General features: G+C 39.7%; 1 protein-coding gene across 12 annotated transcripts in view; it reads left to right on the forward strand.

Moving 5' to 3' along the window:
• Positions 1–26782, forward strand: part of GNB1 (G protein subunit beta 1) — a 69259-nt gene that overhangs the window by 13870 nt on the left and 28607 nt on the right. For 7 of the 12 annotated variants that reach the window (XM_028740911.2, XM_028740910.2, XM_028740913.2 and 4 more), the window contains exon 2: positions 24164–24215. The exons of 2 other annotated variants lie outside the window; for them this stretch is intronic. The gene's annotated coding sequence lies outside the window, so the exon portion shown is untranslated. Of the gene's footprint in view, positions 1–3439; positions 3495–21138; positions 21204–24163; positions 24216–26782 lie in introns of those variants that run through there. 3 more of the 12 variants (XM_077931331.1, XM_028740908.2, XM_077931333.1) reach the window with 3 other exon arrangements.

Below are 26782 nucleotides of genomic sequence, written 5' to 3' on the forward strand. Positions count from 1 at the left end.
ACTGGGAAGAAGTTTAGTTTAAATCAGGAAATGGTTGTTTCCATCTCTGTTACTAGGAGGTGAGGGAAGAGCCAGGTTTTGGGTTGTGTTCGATGTTAGCCCTGCTAAAAGTTGACCTGTTGGAATATTGGTGCATTAATGTATTTCAAGTTGTTAACCAAAGAAGAAATGTCATTAGCCTGGTTACTTGGAAGAAATAAGGAACAGAGAAAAGATACATACAAGCATCTTAAAAAGTGCTGTGTTACTTTGGCCTGTATTTAAGTATAAGGTAGGATTCTTAAGTTCTGTGTGAGAATTTCCTTGAGTTTTAAGTAGCTCTGAACCTTTAGAGTAGGTGTGGTGAGCCTGTGACCCTTTATGCTGTTGGACTCTTTAATTTCCATCTGCTTGAGCAAGTCCATAGGAATGACTGTATAGTCCAGCAGCACCTGGAGGGCCGCAGGTTCCCCTACCCTGCCTTAGGAAAGAACCACAATGGTTATCCTTTTATATGGAGAAAGCTATATAGAACACCCCCTCACTTGCACATGTTAAGCATGTTAACCTGTGATTTTGTGGTGCAGACTGTGACTAGAACAGTACGAATCGGTTGGACCAGGATGATATTGTTAGCTCTGCTATGTAAGGAAGCAAGCAGGGTTTTGCACACACTGACCAGTACTTGGTTCTAATGCCATCACTGTAGACTAATGGATTTTATTGTTATAGGTATTTTTAAAAATATTGCTTTTCCAAGCAAAGCCCATAAAAGACACAGCAATAAAAAGTACAAGTATTTTTAAAATCCATTATTAGGAAAACCAAGAATAAGACAGATTCACAAGAATTAAACGCTCAGAACTGCAGTAGTGTAACAGTGTACCATCACTCATCTGGTGACTGGGACAAAATGTTACCTGGGGAAAGCCAATCAACTAAAATGTCTTAAGACCTTCAGAAAAGCCTGACATGTACCTACACACTATATCTCTACTGGAGGGAGATCTAAAGATGTGGTCATCCACCTCAGAGAAGTTGGATGTGGATACACCAAGAATACCTCTGATGCAGATCTCACTGCATGAAAAGGATGGTACATATGTAGGCAGTCATCTAGTAGTTCAGTCCCAAATCATTAGAGCTTTAAGGTTAACACCAGCATCTCAGTTTGAGCACTGGTATCCAGTGTAGCTGGTATATTACAGTGGACTGCCATATACCCATCAGGACTTTTGTAGTGCATTTTGAACCTCCTGAAGTTTCAAGATAGTCATTAACAGTAGTCCCGCAGAGTACATTACAGTTGTCTATCTGGACATGTCTGGAGCATGGATCCCTGTCTGTCCTCCTCAGAAGGGGCTGCATTTAACATACCAGCCAAAAGTGATAAAACATACTCCTAGCCACTGATGTTACCTGGGCTTCCCCAGTCAGGGCCAAATCCTAGAGCACTCCCAAACTGTAGTATTTTAGCACGTCAAAGTGCAAGTAGATAAATAGGTACCGCTCCGGCGGGAAGGTAAACGGCGTTTCCATGCGCTGCTCTGGTTTGCCAGAAGCGGCTTAGTCATGTTGGCCACATGACCCGGAAGCTGTACGCCGGCTTCCTCGGCCAGTAAAGTGAGATAAGCTCCGCAACCCCATAGTCGGCCACGACTGGACCTAATGGTTAGGGGTACCTTTACCTATTTATTTAGGTTGATGAACTTTTATGCCAGCAAAGGGGTGAAAATTCTATTGTGATTCCACAGGCATTGTATCTGGCAAAATATTTTTTCTTTAGAATTCTGCTTTATTAGTAACAGTTCCCTGCATAGAGTCTGTTCATGTGGACTTTAAAAGTTGCAGTTTGGCTGCTTCTTGTGACAGAACTTACTGCAATATAGATACCTTTTATGTGAGAATTGTTAAAAACAATTCATTTACTTTATTTGGTTGCACACTGCTAATCATAAAATTTCTGCTTTGGTATAGTTTTATTTAGGTTATATTTTGAGTCTGACCAATCAGATTTTGTGGGTTTCAAATAATTTTAGGGAGGGAGTGTTGGTTCTTGTTCATTTAGGAGCCCTTTTATATTCTGCTTGTTATTTTATTAATATATCATGTAATTACATTTAAATCTTTTCATAGTAAAACTTTACCATAAACGCATCATTCTATAGGTTTAATATACATTTATGAGAACACACTATATTTTCTTATATTTCATGTTATTGGCCCTTATCCTATGTATGCTGTACATTGGACTTGAAGAAGGAATTTTCTGAACTGCATTACACCTATAATAAGCTACATTTCTTGCACTTGGAGGCCCCGCCCCTTATCTTGCCTTTCAGCGGTGCAATCCTAATTTTGTCGTGGCTTTACTGCACTGCTAAACCATTCAGTCATTCCTAATCAAAATATTGATTCACCTAGAAACCTTTCAAGTGTGTGTGTGTGTGTGTGTGTGTGTGTGTGTATGAACACAAAAACGCTTTAACTTTTTCAGAGCACAATAAGCCAATGATTTTTAAACATCATTTCCTAGGTGATTAGAGCCATCTTAAGAGAGAGAGAGTGTGTATAAAATACACAAAGGCTTTCTGCATCACAGGAAAGCAAGCAGTTGGAAACGCCTGCTCTAAACAGGAAGTGACTTACACAGTTTGCCAGATGTGAGACGACAAGCTGCAAAGTCTTTGTTACTTTTCTAATTTGTGTTTTGGTTGAAAGGAGGGGAGGGGAACTTCTCTAACTTTTTGAATATTGCATTTTGACATGGGTCAGCTGTATTTGTCACATCATTTTTGCCCTGTAAATATACCTCTTGTTCATTTGAGAACATTGCCAGTTGGTGTAGGCAACGTAGAGCTATATGGAACAATGGTCTCTAACCCTTTATAAGACATATTCATGTAAATAGCTAGGAATTTATGTGAACTATGCCATCCCAGTTGCTCAGGATGGGTAATGAAAGCAACATCCCAACAGAATGAATCCGAAGAAGAAAAATTCTTTACCTTTCCCCATTCAAACAGTCTTTGCCATCTCAATATCCCCCAACCATTGTATCACTACAGACCTATCTCTGGCATGAAAAGGATGTAGAAAGTCCCAAAGATATCAAAGGAATCTTGCTTCCATGTCATGACACCCTTTTCAACTGCAGCCAGCATCAATTCTGACGATGACTGGAAATTAATCTTCAACCATAAGAACAAAGTCAATTGTACAGAGTTTACAGAGGCGTATGTGAAAGAAATGCAATGGGTTGTATTTATTGTAAGTCCTACTCAAAGTAGATCATTGAAGTTAATAGACATGACTAGCTAAGGCACATAAATTTTGATGGATCTACTCTTTGGTATAATTTTGTTGAATACAAAACAATACCCCCCCCCCAAAAAAAGTTGCATTTGAATTCCTAATGTTGTTAATAGCTTACTGATCTATTGCAATATATGTTTGACAGGAAGAACTTTCTGACAATAAGAGCTCTTCGACAGTAGAACAGACTCCCTCGGGAGGTAATGGACTCTCTTTCTTGGAGGTTTTTAAGTAGAGGTTGGGTGGCAATCTGTCTTGGATGCTTTAGTTGAGATTCCTGCATTGCAGGGAATGGATTTGATGACCCCAGTGGTTCCTTCCAGCCCCAAAGACCAGTCCAAACATAATAGCATTGGCCTGTTGATAAATTGAACTAATTAGTTAGTTGACATTTTCCATTTACAGCTGTACCTTGGTTCTCAAACACCTTGGTTCCTAAACACCGAAAACCCGGAGGTAAGTGTTCCGGTTTTCAAATGTTTTTCGGAAGCCAAACATCCGATGCAGCTGTCAGCTATTGGTGTTTTAGGGGTTGTTTTTAAAAGTCTGGAACGGATTAATCTGTTTTGCATTACTTTCTATGGGAAAGTGCGCCTTGGTTTTGTGATGCTTTGGTTTTGGAATGGACTTCTGGAACGGATTAAGTCTGAGAACCAAGGTACCACTGTATTTCAAGAGAAATGCATTTTTCCACTTCTTTCTCAAGCCTACTCGTCTCATACACAATTAAAGTGGCAGTGGCTATGTTCGCACATAATGCTAAACCATGTTTAGTGCTCTGTGGCTAAGCCTCCATGAGCCTGAGTGAAGTGTCAGGCTGACTGATACCTTCTCCTCCTGATTGGCTGGGACTGAGAAGAATTCTGCCAAGTTTATTTGCATTTGAAGGTGTTAACTGGTCATCCTTGTTTTTAAGAAAAGCACTTGCTGAATCTTCAAACCATGGCTTATAAAGCTATGCTGGATTTTGCTTTTTTAAAATTTGTAATCTCAAATGGTGTTGGAAAACTGAATAATTTTTTTGTACTTCTACCCAGATTCCTTGCACAATCACTGAAAACACTTACATAAAATGTTCAGAGTTATCAATCATTTTCTTAATGGGTGTAGCAGGAATTACAAGTGGACTCATCACATTATCAAAGTGAGATGATGTTGCATAAAGAGACCCCTGCTAGTTTCCAGTTACAGATGCGTGTCATATTCAGATTGATTAGGCATTGTTCCAAATTGTATACTGTGGGCTGTGTATGTTGCACTGTGCTAAGAAAAGTTAGTTTGGCTTTTTATTGTCCCTTGGACAAATTAATTTTGTGGGTTAACTTCCCCAGTGGCTAAAGACATGTTTCCTACTGGAGATCTAAGCTTAACTTAGCATTAATTTTTCATTGTCATAAAATGGTTAGCATGACTACAGCATTCATAAACATTATTAATTTCATTAAGGTAATCAAAAATAGATAACAAAAATAGGATTGACAACATTTTGTCCAGTAATTTTAACCACTATCCCCACCATAAATGAATATATGTGCCTCTCCGTTTTCATCTTCTCCAGGAGTATAATATTTCTGTAGTAAGTAAAAGAAAGAAAGCTGGCTAACCATGACCATCAATTCATGCACAATGCTAATTTAAGATTCTTTGAAAGTGAAACTAAACTTGGCAGAAGTTCTGCCCATCCAGCTCCACTTTGATTAGAATCAAGGAGGCTCCTCTATGTAATGCTAAACTGTGGTTTAGTTAACATGCTAATTGGGATAGTATACTAGCCTAATCTCTTAAAATGTCAGGTTAATTATGATGTATCTATAATACAAGCTGCCCTTACAGGATTCAAAGCAAGTTAAAGTATGCCACCTCTTAACATGTTGTAATAGCCTCTATTAAGTTAAATAGAGGCTCCTCACATAAGACAGCTGGTAAATAAACATGTCAGAATTTTCAGACACAGCAGCTGTATGAAAGATCTCCCCTCTACAGTTTAACTGTTGCCTCAAATTGTGTCCTTTGTTCCTGTGTTCTTTTGTGTTTGCATGTTCTGCATAGGGATGGTGGATAAATTAGTTCAGTCTGCATTTTAAAGTGAACTGACCTCATTCATCAACCCTGGGTTTATATGTATTGGAAAGAATTTATAAGTTGGATTGTTAACTTCCCTGAACGTTTTGCAATGCTCCTTTGATTTTTAAATATGTACTGTGGGGGCATACAAAAATACATTTTTGTGCAGGAAATTATAGCCTCAAAACTGAGCTCAATATACCTTTAAATGACATCCTCAGTTTAAAAGTCAGCTTTAAACTCTTCGTGCCCAGCTCTCACTTCCAAATCTCCCCCCCCCCCATATCTACTGTGGTTGTATATAGAACATAGAATGTTTCAAGACAATCGTCTAAACGTGGCAATACACAATTTTGTGCACTCTGGTAATCCCAGGGAAGAGGGGATAATTATAATCCAGGTGTTATTTATGTTCTGATGCCAGTGGCCCATCTAGTCTAGTATCCTGTTCTCCCAGTGGCTGAGCAGATGCTTATGGGAAGTCCAAAAGCAGGACCTCAGCACAGCAGTGCTTTACCCACCTGTGATTCTCAGCAATTGATATTCAGAGACAAACTGCCTCATGCTGTGGAGAGTAAAACCTGTAGCGACTAGCAACCATTGATGGCCTTCCATGAATTTGTCTAATCCTCTGTTAAAGCCATCCAAGTTGGAGGCCTTCACTGCCTCTATTTAAAGAGCATTCATGACAGCCTTCCGTTTTTCCTGTTCGAACTGTTTCTTTTTTCAAAATTACAAAACATACCCATTATCCCCTGTCACTCCCTTCCCCCAACATTATATCATAATATAGCCAGCAACATATAATTGATGAAACTATAATTAGGCTACAGTACTTATGAAGATCTGGACTATTTTACACTTATTAGTGGGCTGCAGTTCATTGTTGCAATGAAAATGCTCCTTCCGAAGGCATTGAGTGCACATCATTTTGTCCTTCTGGGTGGAGAGCACATGTTTTCCAGTATCAGCAATTTCCTAGATCGAATCTTGATCCATTGTGAGCACAACCGTTTGTAGGTTAGCATTTCTAAACCTTAAAACAGCCCAAAATCTTATGTTGGATGCTTAGTACTATTCCCTCTGGAATAGAGCTATAATGGAGAAAATTATGCACAGTTTGAGATTTTGACAAGACTAAAATCTCCAGGCACTTTTTATGTGATTTGGCATTATTTTATAACATATACAGCAGAACCCTCATTTTCAAGACAACCCTTGTCACAAACCTGGCAAATATGGAACTATACTTGATAATCTGATAACAAAAGTCTTAACTTGGACTTTATTGTTTTAATCCATGTGCAACTGTACTCATTATATGTGCCTATTTCATAGGTTTTTTATCTTTTAATTTTCACCTGTTATAATTGTTCTGAGTTTTATATAATTATAAAATGAAATAAAAAAATACAAACACTATGTTTATAAACCTTAACCGACATAATCATTAATAGAAATGCTTCTTTTAAGTGTGCCTTAAGGAAACAGCAAAGTGAAATGACTGTGGATGTTTAATCCAGAAACATGCAGAGTAGAGAGCAAGAGCTTGATAATTAGTGTCATATGTGTGTGACATTGGGCTGGATCACATGTTACTTTAATCCACAGTTAAGCTTAACTATGGGTGCATGGAGTACAGCGGTAGCTGCTTTGCTCCGCTTGGTCCTGCCATGAGCTAAGCCATGGTTTGGCTCAGTGTTTGAAATGCACCAGGTGCATTTTGCTACTGATGTGGGTCTAGTTGTGACCACATGGAGATCTCTGGATGCCAGGTTGGCGACTGACATCTCCATCTGGCTGGCCCCATCAGCTTTCTTAAACAGGTAAGCAAAAGAGCTTATTTATTGCATTTATACCCCACCTTTTTTATCAAGGAGTACATAGTTCAACCCCCCTCCTTAACAACAACCTTATGAGGTAGTTTAAGAGGCTGTGACTGGCCCAAGGCTACCCAGTGAGCTTCATGACTGAGTGGGAATTTGAACCCTGATCTCTCCCAGGTCCCAAGTCTGACACTAACCACTATAGCACACTGGCTTCCTAGAGTACTTTTGCTGTGGGGCAGCTATATAAATAAAGTAGGTAAATAAATATGGAGAAAGCAAAATGTCACTTAGAGAAGATTCTGAAATATTTTCTTGAAGTTTGAATTTGTTTTATGCTAGATTGTTTTATTTGTTGTTTTAATGTATTCTTTAAGTTTTTTTCTTTAAAATATAAAGTGGTATAGAAATGAAATTAACAACGACAGCAACAAACTTGCGGCGGCGGCGGCGGCTAGACATTCCGTTGTGTTGATTGTTACCCAGATTTAAGGAGTCATTTGTCAATTAGCTTAGTTTCTAACACTGGTTTGGCTTAGTGTTACATCCGAACCAGGATTCGTGGTTTGGCTTCGCTTCCTAAAACCGCAAGCAGTAAGGAAAGAACAAACCTTGATTCTAGATTGTGGTTTGTTTTGATAGAGATAAACCAAACATGGTGTAGTAGTTCCTAGCACACATGTACCAGCATGTTGTATATTTACCTTTAAGCCATAGTGAAGCTAACTGTGGTTTAAAGTGATGTGTAAACCAGGCCATTTTGTTGTCCTGCAGAGCTGCTAAAAATAGATAATTGTATGTTTTGTGCCTGCACGTGCAGTGCTAGGACTCTATCTGGTACAGAATTCATATTCCCGAGAATCTGCTTCGATTAGAAAAACACAGACTTCTCTCTCTTTTCAGCCATTAGTCGGGAAACTTGAATACCAAAGGGAGAAGTCTAAAGTTGGAATAGCTCCATTTCCTTTGTCATCATCCTAGTTCCTTCTTCTCCATTCCATTTTCATTGCACGTTTTTCACCCTTGCCCTGTAATAAGCTTTTCCTGGCCAATATAATTGAAATTCTGTGATTTTTTAAATTTTAAATATGCTCTTTCCTGCATGAATCTTTTAGGGTAGGATGGAGATTGGTAAATTATTTAGTTGAATGTCATGTATATGTTTATATAATTTGGGATTCACAGATTTGGTTTCTTTAGTATGAAATGCATTTATCTGGGGGAGAGGAAACATTATACTTAGCCTTAACCGTAAAGATCTCTATGTAGCACAGGTTTTTTGTGGTTATAGTGAACCTCTGCCCTGAGAGTGGGAAGGAAGCCTTTTTCACTAGCTTTGCAGTAAGGATACTATAGAAACCAAATCTACTTGCACTGTCTTGCTTTTCTGCTCTATCCTCCCATGCATGTTTTTCCAGACACAGAAAATGTGGCATGAGTGCTTCACTCAGGAAGCACTTGGGTGCTCCTTCTACTCCCTCCCTCCAACTTCAGAGCTTAGAAGTTAAAGTTGGAGGGAGCTACCCAACCTTACCCCCTTTGGGCTAATTGTCACCAGAGCACTTTGCCATCTTTCTCCCTCTGGCTGTGTCTCTGACACAGATGAGATGAGGCAGCGGCCAGACACCTCCGTGCTCCACCATGTTTCCTAGCTCTGAAATACTTCAGCGTGTACAGGCAGCTTCCAGCTTCTGCATCTTCTCTCTGCCAGAAGCACATAGAGGATGGCTAGAGCTATGCACAAAGTTGCATCGTTTTTACACCCTTGCATCTATAGTTTAAACCAGGCATGTCCAAAGTCCGTTTTGGGGGCAGGCAGGAAGAGTGAACCCATTGTGTAGCTTTCTGTGGTTGTTGTTTTTTATACAAGACTGTATTCTGGGGCAGACCTGGAATGTGCTTTTCTTTCTCCTGACCAGGAAATAGAGACTTATCTTAACACATATTTTTATTGTCTGATCTTGAGATGTATGTGAACAGATGCTTAAACACCACAAGTGACCAGGCAAATGGCTATTTGCAAGTCTAGTTTACTTGTTGTAAGTGTGTGTGCTCTGGTCCATGGGGTCATGAAAAGTCCGACACACTAAATGACTAAACAACAACAACTACTTTGCTTTTTCCCAAGGCTTTGATAGAGTGTGATGATGTTGTTTTGATCTTAGTGTGCTGCCAAAGCTGGGAGTGGGTCAGTTGTTTTGTGGTGTGTGTTTATGGATTGCATGTGCTTTTGTGTGAATTTGTTGATACGATAATGTATTTTTACGTATTTTTAATGGTTTGTAGCAAACTAAGCTCTACTCAGAGTAGACTCATTGAAAAAAATGACATCAATTTCAGTGTGTCTTGTCTGGGTATAGCATTAGGTAACAAACCTGTGTTTTAAAATATGTAGGAAGTGATTTGGAGACCTTGCATAACAAGCAACTAATAAGTCATCACTACTACTGCTACTATTAAATTAAATCTTGTCCTTACAGCAGCTGTGAATTCAATCCTTGTAACAAACCTGTGAAAGAAGCCTTTATTTTAGTCTTTCTAAGTGGCCAACTGACTAGCACCACTAAGCCTCTTGTCTCTTGTCAGCCTTGCCTCTCTTCTCTTCTCCTGGAGGAAATTTAGATTGCAAGTTCTTTGGGGCAAGGGCCTGTGGAGTTTTGCTTATAGTATTTTGTAAATCTCACAGAGTCAAGTGCCTGAGGCAAAAGGGCAAGATTGGAATTTTTACCTTTTTCTAATAAATTGTTTCTTTTCAAGAGTTCTGCAAGGGCAGGCATAGAATGTGATCTTCCAGTGGACTGATGTTTGCTTTCCAGAGGACCCATCTAGTGCCTGCTGATCACTGGGATCTCTGTTGTCATATTCTGGGTCAGATGCAGCTTGGTGTGCTCCATGTAGGCACTTAATACATTCTTAAGGAAAAATGTGTACTTGGGATTGTTAAATGCAGGTCATTTCTGCTTTAACAGTTGAGATCCTCCTGAATGTGTTCTTTTTGTTTTGAAAATTTAACATGGATATTAAAAAAAAACCAAACAGGCTATGCAAGACAGAAGTCCTTGCACTAAGTAATTTTTTCTAGCATATTTTCTTGTTTCTCTATGCATTATATACTTGATATTACGTGTCTGAGCTCAAGATGTTGATAACTGTTGTTTGCTTTCTAAAAGTTGTAATTGTAATCCCTTTCTGAAAATTTGTTTAGAAATGCAAAGAAAATCTGAACTGCATCATGTGCTGGTTTCTGTGAGTTAACAAACAGAACTTGGATGTGGTCTGAATTTGTGTGCAGCTTTAGGGTGTGGCTTCCTTTCTGTTCGGATTCCTTTCCAGCTTTCATTACTAATCACGAGCATTTCTCTTTATTTCATGCAGGCTTCCTTCCTCTGGCTCTTAAAAAAAGCTGATTACCCTGCAACAGTGTTTGCGGGTGGGGGGGGGGCGGAATTTTTTGCAACAATAAATGGGTTAGTGAAGGCTTGAAGTTTGTGTTAATCAAATGCTTAGTCATCTCTTTGTGTTCAAAATAATACTATTTCATCCCTCTTCTCTGCTTTCTCTTCTCTCTCCCACCCAATTCTCTGCTTACCAATCTAGGTGTAATGTCGCTATGCTGTATACTAGCCAGTAAAATTATTTGTATATCATAAACAAGCTAAATATGAGACAGGTTTAACAGTTGACAGACCACAATTTTATAGAAATTGTACGGTAATAACAGCAACAGTTAAATCTCTTTCTTTAGAAAAATTCTAAAAGTTGATATGCTGTAGTTCCTATCAACTAGGAGGTCCCAAATTCAGATTTCACCCCAGCTGTAAACTATGTGGCTTAAAGCAAGTTGCTGTCTCTCAGCCCCTCTCCACCAACATATTAGGTGATAATATTGGCCTCCCTTATAGGATTACTAAGCTAATATGTGTAGCCTTTTTAACACTGTCAATGTACTATAAAAATGGCTTCATTCAGAGAGAGAACTATTACTTCAGACTAGCCACCGTTCAAATTCTAGCTTCTGTACACTTGACTTAACAGTGCTAACCCACAGCCTTGACTAAAGAGCTCAGGCAAATGCTGTCATGGTTTTACTGCCCTTCCCCAGTACACATCACCCCACTGAAATGTCTCTGTCTATTCTGGTCCATTTATGCTCCCTAAAAGACATCTTACCTTCTTTCTTGCTGACCTTCCATTAACATTAAAAACTGATCATTTTAGCATTTTATATGTTAAAATACTGTGTGGTATGAAGACAGTTACCTAGGAGGACTTATTAAGACGGATTTTACTGCTACCTGGTGAAGGGGAATTATTGTTATTGATAATAACAATACATTTTATTTTATTTTATTTATAACCCACCCGCCATCTGGGCAGCTTACAGCAAAATCTAAAAACATAATAAAATGTCAAACATTTAAAACTTCCCGATACAGGGCTGCCTTCAGATATCTTCTAAAAGGAATCCACCTTGATTTCTCTACCTAGATGGGAAAGCAGAATATAAATATGACATTAAAAACTTGTCCTCTGTAAAAGAGAAAAGTTAGAAGCAGAATACCTAGTTAGAACTGAAAGCTTGTACATCACATGCATAAAGTGTTTTGACTTGTTTTTAACTTATTTTTCTCTCTGTCAGTGGTAAACAGGACTCAGGCATTCTGATTTAATTGGTAATTTTGCTCGCTGGAGGGTTGTAGGTTGTTGACAAGGGAAGCTCCTGAGACTTGAGTCATTAAGAGAACTTCATACTCAAGAAAATATTTTTAATGTACATTTAACATTTGTCCTTTATCCTTATGTATTGGATTCATATAACTGCACCTTATGCAAGAATGTTTGGGAAAGTGGTAAAATTGGGTCTGAAATTTTGGGCAAAGCCAGCATGTAAGTCACTTAAAACCAGTTGTGTTTTGTGCAGCTGGTGCTTCTTCCCAGCCTGTGCAGCTGGGGAGTTCCCTAAGGGACAAGCCTTGGTGCAGCATGATCTCAACAGAGACAGGGCTTGTTGCAGTCCCCAGCTGCCTTCCTACAGCATTTATGCAACAGGTTGCAGTGTGTCTGTAGCAACTATCACCTTATATGGGTGAAGCATCAGCATTGATTGCGTGACCAAATGTAATGTCATGTGAATACTGAGTTGAGTATTTGAGAACTTTTGCTTCTAAATCATATTCCTACACCTCACCTGAGTGAGTTCACCTAACTTTGAGTTTTGCATAATAGTCATTTGATCTGCTGGCAACTTATTATGAGTGAGAAAGCAAGGTAGACTATTTTAAGTTCCTACCCACAACTTACAACAGAGTTACCTAACATTTTCTTAAGACTCAAAATCCACATGTTTTCAGGCAGTGTTACTAACAATACTTACTCCTTTCTGTTTGCCAAATTGAAGAGAAAACATTTATACCGCCCATTCCTTGCACAGGTTTAATGCCTTTGCTGCGCAACCTTGTTTGCTCATCTCTTCTCCCCTGTATCCCAAATATATCAAGAGATCAGTTGAGCCACAACTACGCTGTGGGTTAAACCACAGAGCCTAGGACTTGCCGATCAGAAGGTCGGCAGTTCGAATCCCCGTGACGGGGTGAGCTCCTGTTGCTCGGTCCCTGCTCCTGCCAACCTAGCACTTCGAAAGAACGTCAAAGTGCAAGTAGATAAATAGGTACCGCTCCAGCGGGAAGGTAAAGGGCATATCCGTGCGCTGCTCTGGTTCGCCAGAAGTGGCTCAGTCATGCTGGCCACATGACCCGGAAGCTATACGCCGGCTCCCTCGGCCAATAAAGCGAGATGAGCGCCGCAACCCCAGAGTCGGCCACGACTGGACCTAATGGTCAGGGGTCCCTTTACCTTTATCTTACTGTTAACGGTAAGAGTTAGAGTCTATGATAAATTGCCTAACTAGGTGGCTGTGTCAATACTGTATGCTTATTATCTGGGAATGTGACATCTTAACCTTTCATGGGTAAGAACTATACTTTCTGAGCAGGTGTAATGAGTTTTTCTACCAGTGCTGGGCTGGGAGAAAGAACATTTGTCCAAGTAACAACACCATCACCAGTTAGCTCAGTTGGTTAGAGCGTGGTGCAGATAATGCCAAGGTTGCATCGCCTGTTTGATCCCTATATGGGCCACCTGCATATTCCTGCGTTGCAGGGGGTTGGACCAGATGGGCCTCAGAGGATTCCCTTCCAACTCTACAATTCCGTTATTCTATGTACTAACATTGGCACCATGAGACATTCGAACAGCCTTCTAATTACATTCAGTTTTTAGTGCAATGAACTTTATGACTAGCTTTAATAAATTTGTTCAGTGTTCCTCTGTTCAAAATGCTTTTTGTTCAGCAGTTGTAAAATTGCACTGCACACACACTTGGGGTTCCCATTAACTGTCCCCTTTCAAAATGGCTGCTGTTCCTCATTGGTCTCAGTGAAATAATGAAACTATCTTAATGTGGCAATTTTTCAGGATGCCAAGAAGATGTTCCACATTTTTAGACTGGTGGCAGTTTAGCTCATGTTCACAGTACAGTGGTACCTCTGGATGCGAATGGGATCCATTCCAGACCCCCGTTCGCATCCAGAAGCGAACGCAACCCACGCCCGCAGGTCGCGATTCACTGCTTCCGCGCATCTGTATGATGCCGTTTTGACCGTCTGCGCATGTGCGAGCGGCAAAACCCGGAAGTAACGTGCTCCATTACTTCGGGTCGCCACAGTGCGCAACCCAAAAATACTTATCCCGAAGCTATTTCAACCCAAGATATGACTGTATGCTTATGTGACACATCACAGGTGTGTGTTCCAGTGCAGCATGCATTGACAAACATATCTGCTCAAGTGGCTTTTGCAGGTACTGTTTTGATATGTCATATCTCTTTTTGATACAGTGGTACCTCTAGTTAAGTACTTAATTCGTTCCAGAGGTCCGTTCTTAACCTGAAACTGTTCTTAACCTGAAGCACCACTTTAGCTAATGGGGACTCCTGCTGCCGCCGCGCCACCGGAGCACACTTTCTGTTCTCATCCTGAAGCAAAGTACTTAACCCGAAGTACTATTTCTGGGTTAGCGGAGTCTGTAACCTGAAGCGTATGTAACCTGAAGCGTATGTAACTCCGAGGTACCACTGTATTCTGAAAAGTGCAGAAAAGCACACTGTGGGTGTGGGGGGTTAGCAAGACTGGATATATTTTATCTAGCTGTCTGTTTCTAGTTTCAAGTGAAGAGTGGCACGCACTGTGTGGAATGCTTGACACAGGGACAAGTACTTCATCCAGCGTTGGTTTAGGTAACTGAGTTGCACTCATGCTGCGTACAAAATCTTGAAATTAAAGTATTAGCGATCTGCTTGTTGGACTTGTCTTTCTTGATCTGTAGTTTCTATTTTTAACCTAATAGATAATATAACAGAAGGCAAATACTTTATGTAGAGAGTGGTGGTTCGCCCGACTAACCTTTGCCCTATCTGCTTTCTGTCTGCAGCAATAGCTGTAGCTACAGAAGGCACTGTGCAGTTTTCTGTGCTTTCTTAATGGGTACAGAGCTGCTATGTATTCTTCTCTTCTCCAAAATGACACAACCTTTCAAACTCACATCTTTCTGTGAAGGCATGTGCAGCAAGCTGCCTTTAAATGTACATTCTCTGACTTGCCAAAAGGGGGTTCACTTAACCCAGGGATTGGCAAGGAATACTGGCCATGGGCCGGATAACTCCCACAGAGATTGTCCGTGGGCCGGAGTGGCGCAGCGCGATGCCGGAAATCGCGTCTGCGCACACGCAGATACTGGAAATCGCTTCTGCGCATGCCCAGATGCTGAAAATCGTGCCTGTGCAGAAGCGATTTCGGTGTCTGGACATGCCCAGACATGATTTCCAGTACCTGCGCGTGCACAGATGCGATTTCCGGTGCTGCTCGTCGAGTCGCTGCACTGGTTTAGCACAGCACATGGGGGACTCGCCGAGTGGGTGGCTCAGTTCAGGGGCGGCTCGTGGGCCGGTAAAATGGTCTTCGTGGGCCGCATCCGGCCCATGGGCCGCACGTTGCTGACCCCTGACTTAACCCGTGAGAGGCTGAAAAGGAAGCCTGCTTCATGTACCCAGTATAGGGAGTGCTGTGCAAGCCCAAATGTTCATCTAGAATCAGTAGTTTGGACTATTTCTCCTTGATTTTCAAGCTGCTCTTACTTGCCTTGGGTTGCTGGCTTCACCATTACAACTTGGATCCATCCTTCCCTAAGATATTAGCCACTCATAGCCAGAGGGAAACCCATCTTCTCCATGAGAATAGACAATCACTGCCAAGGCTATCTTTGTTACCAGTATTTTTAAAAACTGCAACTCATTGCAGTAATCTAGTTCACAGAATGCACAAAGTGAACAAGGGCTTACTGGCAGCCACTTTGCTCCCTGGTCCTTTTGCTGCACTGAGCTAAGTCAGAGTTTGGCTTAGCATGCTGTCTAAAACCAGACTCATAGTTAAGCTCTTTCCTCACTATCCATGTTATAGCCAAGAATCAACTTTGGCTATAGGTCATGGTTAGTGAAATGAGAGCTTAACCACAGCATGCTAGCTCAAACCTGGCTTAGCTCAGTGTGGTGCAGAAGTGAAAAAGATGATGGGGGAGGAGCAAAATTATGTTAAGTTCCTCTCTGGGAGCTTGCATGTTTTCACAATCTGAGGAAGGCATAGTTTAGCTTAACTGTGGCGTTCAAATTTGGTCACTGTGGAGGATGACTGGTATTTTGCAAGTTTTATTACCTCTAACTAGCTTAGATAAGATAAATGAATAAAATCTTTTTCAACTGGATTTTGCTTGCAAGTGAAATCTGAATCAAAATTGGGCATTTGGAGTTCTCGCCTACATGTTAATACCCATGGTGCCCTTCTAACTTGCAGCTGCTTCATCAAATCGCTCGTGTTGGAACACTTGGCACAAACTAGTAATTTGGAGAACTGGAATGTACGCAGCAGGGCCTTTCAACATGATCAGAAAAAGCAAAGGAATTAAAAAGTACTTCTTTGTGCAAAGACAACCATTCTGTAGGTTGAAAAAAAATCCCCATAGTTCTATAATAACTCTTCAGAAAATGCCTTCGCTTTTATTAGTATTTAGTTGCAAAGTGAAGGTAAAAGCTATTGAGACCAGACATATTTTTCTAGAGGAGAATATGGAGAATACTCCGTAAGTGAAGAGATGTTGAACCTCACAACTGTCAATGAACTTACTTTGAAATGGCAATTAACATGTATTGAACATGAAATGTATTGTTGTGTTGTCACATTCCTACTAAGGAAGATTTAATAATCCTAGGTATAACCATTTACTGTGAGACGTTCTCCCTTTGGTCAGAGACCAGCCTCTCTTTGGAATGTTCTTCTTCACTTGACTGCTGTCAGCAGTTGGAATATTTATTTATTTTAAACATTTGGATGTTTTATCCTCACCAGAGGACATTTTCTATTAGCTTTCTAATGAGTTTAGTTAGTAACTAAAACAATAAATACAGCTTTTCAAGTGTACAGCCTCCTAAAGTGATTTACAGGTTTTAACAAACATTTATAACGAAATAAGATTGTAGTAAATTAAACCTCAGAAAAACTTGGGTGAATTTTAAAAAAGGTTTTGCTTTAGGTCTGGAAGAGCCAGCTTTTGTTAATCTACTTTGTGTGGCTCATTCTTAGTTCCGGCAGGTGACCAGACAAATGGTTGTTTACAAGCATCTTAACACTATTACATATGTGGAATTAGGACATATTTTGCTCTTTAAATTCCATATGCTGTGCCCTTCTGGGCTGAGAGATGACATAGAAACCTGATACCTTCATTGGCATCACTGTGTTTAGAAATTCTTTTAACGTAATAGCATCCTGTCAAGCATATTTGAGACTCACAGATTAAACTAGATTTTCTCTTGTCAGTGTGCACTCAAGGATCTTGGCCTTCCATTGTCAGTGGTGAGGACCACAAATTCTGCCTTTGTTTGCTATCCTGCCATGGTTTGTGGCCATTGTTGACCCTCCTTATAAGTATTCACAGCAGGGTAGGGGTTTTGCCTCTCACTTTGTACTATGGTTTGAAGATTGACAAAAGCAGCAAGAGATCATCTCCCAAGTTCTCTTAAGTTTTGTGAAAGACTTGGCAAAGGAAAACTGATGCTCCCAGCTCAAGTGACTCTCTGTGAGTTCATTGAAATGCAGAGACTCTGGAAAGGTGTCTGTCTCTCTATGCTAAGCATTGGAAGAGTGGTCACATACAGGATTATGTCCAGTGCCTGTCCTACTCAGAGTTAAGCCATTGAAATAATTAATCATGACATAACTAACATAGGCTTGTTGCTTTCAGTTGCTTTACCCTGAGTAGAATTTAGTTGGATACAACTCATGATCAGCATCGGTGGCCATATTTTTGGACCAGTTGTGTGTGCAACTTACTGCAGGGATGTTGAACCTCTGTCTCTTCAGATGTTAATAGACTCTCCCATCTGCCTCGGACAGTATGATCAGTAGTTAGACGATGTGAACTGTAGGCCAGCAATATCTGGAGAGCCACAGGTACCCCACCTCGCCTTACTATGTTACACTTCATATACCCTGGAAGGAAAACCTAGAGCAGGCACTTCCAACTTCCAAAAGACTGTGATCTACTCCCACTGTAAACTGGCAGTGACCTACCCATTGGATTGCCCACAGTTGTTGAGCTTTTTTTAGGGGGAGGATTCGGGGTCCCACAGTTGACCTGTTGGACATCCGTTGGACATCCCTGACCTAGAGTTTTGCCTTTATTCTTTTTGCTGCTACTACGTACTTGTTCACGTTCTTATTATTAAGGTACATGCATTACTGTAATCCATCCCCCACCCTCTTAGCAGCTTTTAATGCTGTTCTCTGCCAGCGCTTCCAAAGAAGACTTTGTGTTCATCCCTGTCACTGATGGATCCTATAAATAACATTATGGAGACTTCAACTTCAACTGTGGTTTCTGTATTCCCCTTTCTATATTGCTAGACCTAATCTGGGGAAATCATTATGTTTCAGTACAAAGTTCATGTCAATGCTTCAACAATCTCAGGACTTGTTCAAATGGTCATTTAATGTGGGCTAATGAACACTTAGGATAGCCTCTGTCATTTAGGTGTAGAAGCAAGTAACTGTGATTTCTGTACGGACTTCCACAAGTTTACTAACCAAGTGTGAGCTCTTAATAAACAGCACACATGGTATCCTGCACAGATGAGAGAAGATCCCGCCTGTCTCCCAAGCATTCTGCATACCAGGCTACATGGAGAGGGGATTGGTGGCAACCACAAATAATGACTGGCTAGAAATCCAAACCAGCATTTGTGTGACTCATGGGGGAAAGTCACCCAGCATCGTGTATCATATCACTGATGAGCTGTGTTTGGCCTGGTAGGAACTGAAGTGGTTGTCCTTTGAGGACAGGTTACACAGTTTGGTGCTTTTTTCAGTAAGGGGGAACATGACAGAGACTTATAAAGCTATGCATGATGTGGAAAAAGTAGATAGAGGTTCTTCTTCCTCATAATACTGGAACCAGGTCATCCAATGGAGCTAGATGTTGGGAGATTTAAGATAGGCAAAAGAAGAGGCTTCACACAGCACACAGTTAAACCTATGGCATTTGCTACCACAAATTGTGTGATAGATTCCAACTAAGATGTTTTTAAAAAGAATGAGATTAATTTCTGGAGGATGTATTTGATGGCTATATGCTGCCTCTAGGATCAGAGGCAAAGCAGTATGTCTTTGAACAATGGGAATATGATGAGGAGAGTGCTTCCCATAGGAATTTAATTGACTGCTGTAGGAAACAGGATGCTAGACTAGATAGATAGGCCATTGGTCTCATCCAGCAGGATTTCTCCTATGTTCTTCTTATCGCTTCACTTGCCCTGTTCTTGCTATTAGGCCATTGGTTTCCTATTCTGTCTGTGTTAATAGACTGAAACTCTTTTAACTGTGTCTTGTGTTACAGTTTTGTTCTATAAAGTACCTAGAACACTTGGCACTAAGTAAATACAAGGCGGTAGTCATAGCAAAAATAGTAACCAGGAACTGGTTGAGGCAGAATGGAGAAGAAACAGGTGGGGAGAGTGTCAGGAATAAAGTATTAGTGGTGACCACAAACAGAGGAACCCGACACATTAGGTTCCTACTCTGTTCCCGATAGAGTCACTGACAGATGGGATATTTATAGATACAGATACAGTGTGTATATACAGTAGTGCCTCGCAAGACGAAAATAATCCGTTCCGCGAGTCTCTTCGTCTAGCGGTTTTTTCGTCTTGCGAAGCAACCCTATTAGCGGATTAGCGGTTTAGCGGCTATTAAAGGCTTAGCGGCTTAGTGGCTAAAAGGCTATTAGCGGCTTAGAAAAAGGGGGGGAGCGGGGAAAAATCGCAACACTCGCAAGACGTTTTCATCTTGCGAAGATAGCCCATAGGGAAATTCGTCTTGCGAAGCAGCTCAAAAACAGAAAACCCTTTCGTCTAGCGGGTTTTCTGTCTTGCGAGGCATTCGTCTTGCGGGGCACCACTGTATGCCCTTCATTTCTTTTAACTTGCTTTGGAATCATGGAAAATGAGAAAATAGCTCTTATGTCGCCACACCAACTTCCATATTTAGAGAAAACATATTCTTCTAAGAGCAATGTTAAAATTATAGGCCTAGCTCTGGAGAACCAGAACAGCTTCTTGGGATTTCAAGTGCTGCAGGCACTTTTAAATTAGAACTTTGCTTATTCTATTTTGTACCTTGAGAGAGCTTTCTTCAGGGAAACAAGTCACTGTATTATTTAAAAGTAGGGATTTCCCCAATTTTCATACAGAAATTTGCATTCTGAAGCAGTACCTTTACCAAGCAAATAATTAATTTATTCCTCCAAAATGTATCCTATGTCTTCACTGCTTCTTTTACCATCTTTGGCAACGCCATTTTTACAATTCTTTCCCCATCTTTGGCAATGTCATTTTTACAACCTAATGGCGCATAGCAAACAGTGTGGCATGTCATGCCTGGGTGGCATGGCCGGAAGAAGGAATGAAACACCACAAGGAGGGAGTTCCTGTTTCAAATCTTGCCTGTGCCATAGACTCACTTCATGGCCTTTAGAGTTCATGCATTCTTTCTTTCTCTGCCTTAAGAATAATATGGGTATAATAATACTGGCTTCTATTATTTGATGAGCTTTGACAACTTGAAAGTGTTGTGTAAATGCTGATAATCCCTATTTTTCTAGTTGGGTTTGGTTGACCAAAGTAAACCAAATAACTGAAGGTGGATTTGTCTTGACGTTCTACATGTATTTGCTTGTCCTATAGATGTTGCTGCTGTGTCTAATATTTTTTTATTGTTGCATTTATATCCCACTTTCAAGGAGCTCAGGGTGGCATACCTATGAGGTATGCTAGGCTGAGAGACTATGACTGGCCCAAGGTGACCCAGTGAGTTTCATGGATGAGCAGAGATTTGAGCCTTGTTCTCCCACGTCCTGGTACAACACTCACTACACCACACTGGCTCTTCAGAAGGAAGCTAGCTCATTGCTTCTGTCCTGTCACTGATAGACCTCTCCCAATTGTCTTGTAAGAACAGTTGTAAGAACTGACCTTTATTTGTATTTTTAACAACAACAGTAACAATATTTTTTTCTAACAACTGAGCCTAAAGTGGGTAAGAGGAATTTAAAACAAGCAGCATCAAGAAACTAGTACAATAACATTGGGTTGGAGATTACTAAAAAAAAAAAAAGGGAGGAAAACAAAGTAAATGGGAATGTGGAAGCATTGCAATAACCCACAGTTTGATCTGGTAAACCAGGCTACACTGTAATCTGGATAACAGCCAGCTGTGCAGATGGCTGCTGGTGTAAGTACCGTCTCCAAATCCTTCAATCTTCTGTCTCCAGAAAAAGATATGACAAAGCTGAAACCATGAACTCGTAGAGAAGTGCAAAGATGACAGTTTCCAGGACGAATCTTAATTCTGTAACAAGGTATTGCTCTTTATTCCAGTTGTCTCCCTTGTTACCCAGAAAGTAGGAGGAACATGTTTAACTGACCCACATTATTAACTTTGCTTGTGTTTAAGCAGCCAGTAAAAGAGGAGCTTTTGTCTCTCTCTTAAAAAAAGAAAGAAAAAGCCAATCCATAATTAATTATATTTTCAGGGGAACTATGTTCATATTTCCATTGTGTTCTCTAACACCTGATACACATTTTTTTTTAAAAAAAGCGGCTGAAATAAAATAATTTCAAGTATTTAACTCGTTTGTATTGAAAAGTACCTAATGAGGTAGTCATCTCATATATAGCAATAACATTAGCATTGCCAGATAAATCAATCACTAGTATAAGCTCCGTTAGTTTTTCCCTTCTCCATTTTATGATGCCTGTGCTTATGTGTATCTGAGGGAGAAAGCATAATAACTGTCATTTGCATAATGAGTTAAGAATCTAATCTCCTGACCTAAGTTGTTGCCTATTCCTATGTTCTAATGGTGGTTTGCCCCAAAATTTGAACAATAGTTGAATACTAAGTCCCTAGGATTTGGTTACCATTCAATAACTGGTTAGATATTGCCAATTAAATAAATACAAGTTATTATCTTACCACATCTGGAGACGTTTTACCTGCTTCTTCACGGTGTGCGAAAGGTCAGCAACATGACCTTTATGTGTTATACATTTGATGTTAGCCGCTCTGAGCCCGTTTTTGGCCAGGGAGGGCAGGGTATAAATAAAAATTATTATTATTATTAACATAGACGATTGTGGCTGGCTTTCTGTCATTCTATGGTGATTGTTGTTTCACCCCTTGTTGCTGACCTGCTCTGCTGTGGAGTGAAACCCATCCCTCTATGCAGTTCTGTAGTGTTGTATTTCTTCCTGGTTCTTCGTTTAGGGAAGTACTTGCAGTCTTAAAGGCTTTTTCATATTGGTTATGGTACTTCAAAGAGTAGATCCTTAGATACAATGGCTGGTTTTTTAAAAAAAAGATGGTGTTCCTTTTACTTTTGTGAAGTCATCTATTGCGACATGCAGTTGTTTAGATTACCCATGTGTGTTTTGCACTCAGCACAGTCAAATTTTTAAAAATTGGTGCATGCTCATGAATGCAGGCATGCAGTTCCAAAAGGAAATGAGGTCTATCACTAGCAGGCTAATGTAGCCCCACATCATCTCCATATTCTGTATGGATAAATATTGATCATATTTTGTTCAATAATTGAAAAATTATGTTGGTATGTTTTTGTAAGGTGTGAATGTGTATGCATTACAAAGCTTTAATGTATTACCCCTGGATACAGCTCCAGCTGAAAGTCTCTGCAATGTAATTGAAGCAAAATTAACCTGTATTTGTAGGAAACTAAAATTGTTTGTAAGCCATCTTTAGAGACCCATGCCCTGAAAGATAGTGTATAAATACGATGAATGAATGTATATATTTTTAAATCAAGATCAATACACACCTTACCCAGCCCTCTTGCCACACAACATAGTGAGAACTGTTATGGCCTTCGGACTGCAGCTCCTTGCAAAAAAAAAAAACCCATCCCTCAAACATAAGAAATTTTAGTGAAAATTAAATACCTCATGGAGATTACATATATTTACACTTTTCTAAAGGAGTAAATACTTGAAATGTAATATCTGAAAATCATGAAGAAATATGGGAAAGGCAAGCTGTTAATTGAAAACCATGAAAGACTCTAACTTGAGAATACCTTCCCCACTCAATTCAGCTGCTGTGATTTGCTAATACTGGATGTTCTGTTTACCAAGTAGTCCATGTTGGGAAGTCTCCCATTTTAACACACAGTAGAAAGCAAGGTAGAATAAGAATGGAACCTGTTGATCAAGCAGAACCATAGTAGAAAGCCTTACTACTTGAGCCGGCTTTTGGTCTTATACGCATCTGGTAGGTCACTGTGACAACAGAGTGCTGGATGATATTGGCCACAGGGCTGATCCAGCAGGCTCTTCTTAAGTTCTTAGATGTTATAATTATTGTTGCTTCTTAAATTGCTGTCCTGCACTTCTTCCCAAAGGTGTCTAGGTGCAACGGATAACTAAGCAGTCAAACAGTACAATTAAAATTGAAATGTAAAATAAACATTCAAAAACAATCACATACCCTCACAGTTAATAATTTCAAGGTTGCCAAGAACGGTTCTTTCAGCTATGAAATGCCTGATTAAATGGGAATGTATTAATAATGACAGTCAAACCTCACCAGGGAAAACAATTCACAAATGGGGAAATGCCCCGGAGAAGATCCTGTTGCATGACAGCACCAAACTGGGCAGTTGGTAATCTCTGTTGGGGCAACTGACGTTCTTGTATTATTTGACAGTAATTGTGTGTCCTTGCTTGCACTCTGTGCTTTGTAATATAACCATAACCACCTTTCAGAACCTTTGCCCTGTAATTGCAGCATTTGTGGTGCCTGTTTACTTTAATTTCAAATGAAATTTGTAATTGAGCCTGTTTCTCTGGCTTCCAGGAGAAAAGCCAAGAAAAACTGTTGAGTCGCATAAATATGGGTCAGATAACATTAATATTCACATAATATTGTTAGCTGCAAATAAACAGTTTTGCATAATTATTCTATAATAATTAACTTTTGTGATTACAGTAAATTTATCTCTGTTCTCTTAATTCTTCAAATACTTGGTTGCTGTTTCACAAAATTTGACCTGTCAGATTATTTATCAGATTGCTAATCCTTACCCCCTTTCCACCCTAAATCTTTGGAGCTTCATAAAACTAAGAGACAGTTGTTGTTAAATCTGGGGGAAGACACACTGACATATTTTGAGAGATGTGATTATTTAAAGTGTAGCAGGTCAATGGGAAAAAGCCTACCAGGTAGCCATGAGCTTGTATGTATTTAGTCTCTGCAGATTATCAGTTTGAAATTTAAAATACTGATTCAGGTTTATTTTTCTTGCAGTAGTTGCATATTGGGCTGTAGAAGTTGACTTTCCATTATACTGAGATCAAAAGTAAGTTGGAAAAGTTTTAGAGCACTCTGAACATGCTCTTATGATATCTGTCTCTGGATTTAGTTATCGATTATAATAACATTACTTCTAAAAAGGATCCCTTTGTTGTATTCTTTGTGAAGGCTACTTCACCCTGAATGCCAGGAATTTGTTTATTGTGAAGTGTTGCTGTCTGTGGTCCAAGATTGGCTTCAAATCTCACCTTGACCAGAGAACTTAATTAAATTTTTTATTTGATTTATTAGATTTATACACCACACTTCATCATAAGATCTCAGGGCAGTTCACAGAATAAAATACAGGATAAAAACAAGTAAATTAAAAACAAAACAGCAAAACAGTAGCTTTTGGCTTGGCTGGTTAGTATATTTGGATGTTTCTGGTGCTGTTAGTATATTTGGATGTTTCTGGCGCTTTCTTAAGTTTTGTTTTAAACTATTAAGACACCCTAAACCTTGGAAAATCAGCTAATAAATGCCTTTCGTGATACTTCCTTGGGTTATATTCAGCACAAAAGGCAACATATTCCCTATTTAATCTATATTGCTCTTAAGCAAGTCTGCAAGTCTTGGGATTTGTTCAAATGTGACAGTGTAGTGGAAGAACAGAATGAGCAATTGACTCTGCTTTTCATTGCCAATACTCACATTTCGTAAGTTCCCAGGGCCCCCAACTATTGCCTTACAGAGGGGACATGTGCACATTACTTTCTTTTCTGTTTGGGAATGAGCCAACATGCAGTGAAAAGTAAACAAGAGTCACTTGTACATTCTTCCTTCTTGTCCCATGTTGTAACTTGCAGACAATCCTTAAAATCGGTTAAGTTGTGCTACACGCAGGAAATTTTACATTATATTACTATATATTATTTCAATTTATATCACACCATGTGTGTGTGTTACACTCAATGTGATATTAACAGTAAGATGAAAAAAGAACAGTTGATTAAACCAGTCAAAAACACTAAACATTGACCACCTTAAAAATAAGTAAACATGACCTGTATATTTTCTTAAAAACCAAGGCCCATTTAAAAGTACCGGTAATTTCCTAACTGAAAGCAAGATAGATTTACTCTTTAGGTCTGCTGTCAGAAATTCTGCCTGAGGCTCAGAAGGCAAAGTATACAGATAATCGAAAATTAATGTCATAACTGCATAATAAGAATCATTTATATATTGGTGATCATACATATCTGTTTAAATATGGCAAGTTTCAGCCTACAATTGGTGCTGTTGGGCTTAAGCAACATTCTTCTTCCATTGGCCATGTGTCTTGGACCTCTAAATTCATCTAAGGTTTTCCTTCAGCAAACAATACTGTAAAAATTGGAATGTGATGGCCACTCAATCAGGAAGACTTTAGAAGAGGGTTAGGCAAATTCATGGAGCATGAAGCTGTCAGTGGCTACTAGCCATGATGGCTGTGTTCTACCTCCACTGTCAAAGGCAGTATGTCTGAATACCAGTTTCTGGGAAGCACAGGTGGGGATAAAGCTATTGCACTCAGTCCTTCTTTCATGCTTCACATAGGCATCTCTGTGGGCCCTTTTAAGAATAGGATCCTGGACTAGATAGACCATTGGCCTGATCCAGCAAGCTGTCCTTGTGTAAATTTCAAGTGAGTCCCCTCACTTAGCTGAATGTTTGTTAAACAAGAGCGCTGGTTCTGCTTATCCCTAATACAGTCGTACCTTGGAAGTTGAATATAGTTCCCAAATGTTTAGGCTCCCAAATGTCGCAAACCCGAAGTGACTGTTCCGGTTTGGGAACTGTTTTTGGAAGCTGAACATCCGACGGGGCTTCCGCACCTTCCGATAGGCTGCAGGAGCTTCCTTCAGTCAATCAGAAGCCACAGAAGTTTTGGAAGTCGAATGGACTTCTGGAACGGATTCTGTTCGACTTCCAAGGTATGACTGCATTTGAATAAAAGTTACTTTGTTACAAAAATTTTAACATCTCTAGGAGATTCTCATATCTACCCATAGTCAAGTCAGGCTTGCACCTTTGCTTTAATCATGCCATCCATGTTTGCTTGTTTGTTTTTATCTCATCCTCCCAACTCACAACTTTAGAATGTTACACTTTAAGTACTTGTACTTTAGGTTGTACTTTCACATTCTGAAAGGGTGCAGGCTGTGTATCAGTTTTGATAAGAGGATTTAAATTGGACAGCAGATTAAACATGTTTCTAGTAATCAGATGATGTTGCATTGAAGAGTATTTTCTAAGAATGTTGTCTATGATACCCAATCATCTTTTTAATGTAACTGGTGGTGTATTATATTTATAAGTAGCATATAACCCCCACCTCATATCATAAATATAACTATAGGAACAGTGGTTTCAGACACACTTTTGCATATATAGTGCTAGCAAAAATCCCCATCATTTTAAAGATAAAATATGTGTGGAGGAAGGCATTTATGTTGCAAGCATTCTAGCATTTAGACAAAAGATAAAATTTTAAAATAATAACATGACCCTTAACATTAATAATGATAATGATAAACTCCTTTGTATAACAGTGCCAGATTCAGCACTAGTATCTCATAGGAATGAATGGCA

This window comes from Podarcis muralis, chromosome 7, assembly GCF_964188315.1.
Source record: "Podarcis muralis chromosome 7, rPodMur119.hap1.1, whole genome shotgun sequence".
NCBI classification, from domain to species: Eukaryota; Metazoa; Chordata; class Lepidosauria; order Squamata; family Lacertidae; genus Podarcis; species Podarcis muralis.